Source organism: Populus nigra, chromosome 2 (genome assembly GCF_951802175.1).
Source record: "Populus nigra chromosome 2, ddPopNigr1.1, whole genome shotgun sequence".
NCBI classification, from domain to species: domain Eukaryota; kingdom Viridiplantae; phylum Streptophyta; class Magnoliopsida; order Malpighiales; family Salicaceae; genus Populus; species Populus nigra.
This window is the reverse complement of record NC_084853.1, coordinates 9,870,974-9,873,473: the sequence shown is the minus strand read 5'-3', so window position 1 is coordinate 9,873,473 and position 2,500 is coordinate 9,870,974.

Genomic DNA, 2,500 nt, shown 5'->3' with positions numbered 1-2,500 from the left:
TTCCACGCGGCAGCCCCTCTTTTCGTCAGCGTGCCCCCCTGACGAATTTTCCTGCCTGGCCCGACCGGTCCAGCATCCAGCCCCTGTTCGTCGAAAAATCTGCGCTGCCGATTTTCCACGCGGCAGCCCCTCTTTTCGTCAGCGTGCCCCCCTGACGAATTTTCCTGCCTGGCCCGGCCGGTCCAGCATCCAGCCCCTGTTCGTCGAAAAATCTGCGCTGCCGATTTTCCACGCGGCAGCCCCTCTTTTCGTCAGCGTGCCCCCCTGACGAATTTTCCTGCCTGGCCCGGCCGGTCCAGCCCCTGTTCGTCGAAAAATCTGCGCTGCCGATTTTCCACTCCGCAGCCCCTGTTTTCGTCAGCGTGGCCCCCTGACGAATTTTCCTGCCTGGCCCGGCCAGTCCAGCGCCCAGCCCCTGTTCGTCGAAAAATCTGCGCTGCCGATTTTCCCCGACGAACCTGCAGCTGCACAAATCCGCGCTGCCACTGCCCCATTGTCTGGACCAACAGTCTTTTCCATCAAGCCCTGGACTATAAATCGTCCAGACTCATCGCCAGCACCCGCTGCCGATTCTGCCGACTTTGCCGATTTCGTCGGCGCTGCCGATTCCAACACTGCACCCACCGTGTCTAAACCAGCGCTGTTTCGTCAGCGTGTCCCCTTGACGAATTTCCCTGCCTGGCCTGGACAGTCCATCTTCCAGCCCATGTTCATCGAAAAATCTGCGCTGCCGATTTCCCCGACGAACCTGCAGCTGCACAAATCTGCGCTGCCGATTTCCCCCCCTGTCGGCATGGCTGCCGCTGCCCCGATGTCCAGACCAACAGTCTTTTTTGTCGACTTTGCCGATTTTGTCCGCGCTGCCGATTCCAACACTACCCCCTGCATCCAAACCAGCATTGTTTCGTCAGCTCTTCCCCTGACGATTTTAGCCCTGTAACAAACAGTAGGCCTCCAATCCCGCCAACGGGAGCCAAGTTGATAGGGAAGAGAATTGAATGACGCGCCTGGTCCTCGCACCCCGCCACCCGAGGGGCCTTTTTCCCGGCAGCCTCTGAAAAACTCTAGCTTTCACGGTCCTCGCCGCCCCTCACCACCATGGCAGGCCTCTAATCCCACCCATCAGCAGTTGTAGCCGATAGGGCAGTGATTTGAATGACGCGTCGCGGGCCGCCGGGTCATCTCACCCGGCCATTAATTGGAGCGTTTTTGGCTGGCCGAGGATGGGGGGATGGATCTCTTCTTCCGAAAAAGCAAACAGTACATCGGGAGTTATGTTGACGGGGCATGGAATTGAATGACCCGTCGCGGGCCGCCGGGTCATCTCACCCGGCCATCCCGGGGAGCGTTTTTCCCGGCAGCATCGGGGAAACTCTTGCTTTCACTGCCCGCTGCCCAAGTCCCCACTCGCATCGGCCCCCCGCGCCAACAAGCCAACGCTGCCGAATCGGCAGACACTGCTGCCGAATCTGCCGACACTGCCCCGCGGGCTGCCACTGCCCCAGTGTCTAAACCAGCGGTCTTTCTCATCGAGCCTTGGACTATCCAGTCCGTCCTGACTCATCGCCAGCACCTGCTGCCGATTCTGCCGACTTTGCCGATTTTCTCGGCGCTGCCGATTCCAACACTGCGCCCACCGTGTCTGAACCAGCGCTGTTTCGTCAGCGTGTCCCCTCGACAAATTTTCCTGCCTGGCCTGGACAGTCCATCGCCCAGCCCGTGTTCGTCGCAAAATCTGCGCTGCCGATTTTCCCCGACGAACCTGCAGCCGCACAAATCTGCGCTGCTGAATCTGCCGACACTGTCCCGCGGGCTGCCACTGCCCCAGTGTCTAAACCAGCAGTCTTTCTCGTCGAGCCTTGGACTATCCAGCCCGTCCAGACCCATCGCCAGCACCCGCTGCCGATTCTGCCGACTTTGCCGATTTCGTCGGCGCTGCCGATTCCACCACTGCCCGCCGTGCCTGAACCAGCGCTGTTTCGTCAGCGTGTCCCCTCGATGAATTTTCCTGCATGGCCCGGCCAGTCCAGCGTCCAGCCCATGTTCGTCGAAAAATCTGTGCTGCCGATTCTGCCGACTTTGCCGATTTCGTCGGCGCTGCCGATTCCAACACTGCCCGCCGTGCCTGAACCAGCGCTGTTTCGTCAGCGTGTCCCCTCGACAAATTTTCCTGCCTGGCCTGGACAGTCCATCGTCCAGCCCATGTTCGTCGAAAAATCTGCGCTGCCGATTTTCCCCGACGAACCTGCAGCCGCACAAATCTGCGCTGCCGAATCTGCCAACACTGTCCCGCGGGCTGCCACTGCCCCAGTGTCTCAACCTGCGGTCTTTCTCGTCTAGCCTTGGACTATCCAGCCCGTCCAGACCCATCGCCAGCACCCGCTGCCAATTCTGCCGACTTTGCCGGTTTCATCGGCGCTGCCGATTCCAACACTGCGCCCACCGTGTCTAAACCAGCGCTGTTTCTTCAGCGTGTCCCCTCGATGAATTTTCCTGCATG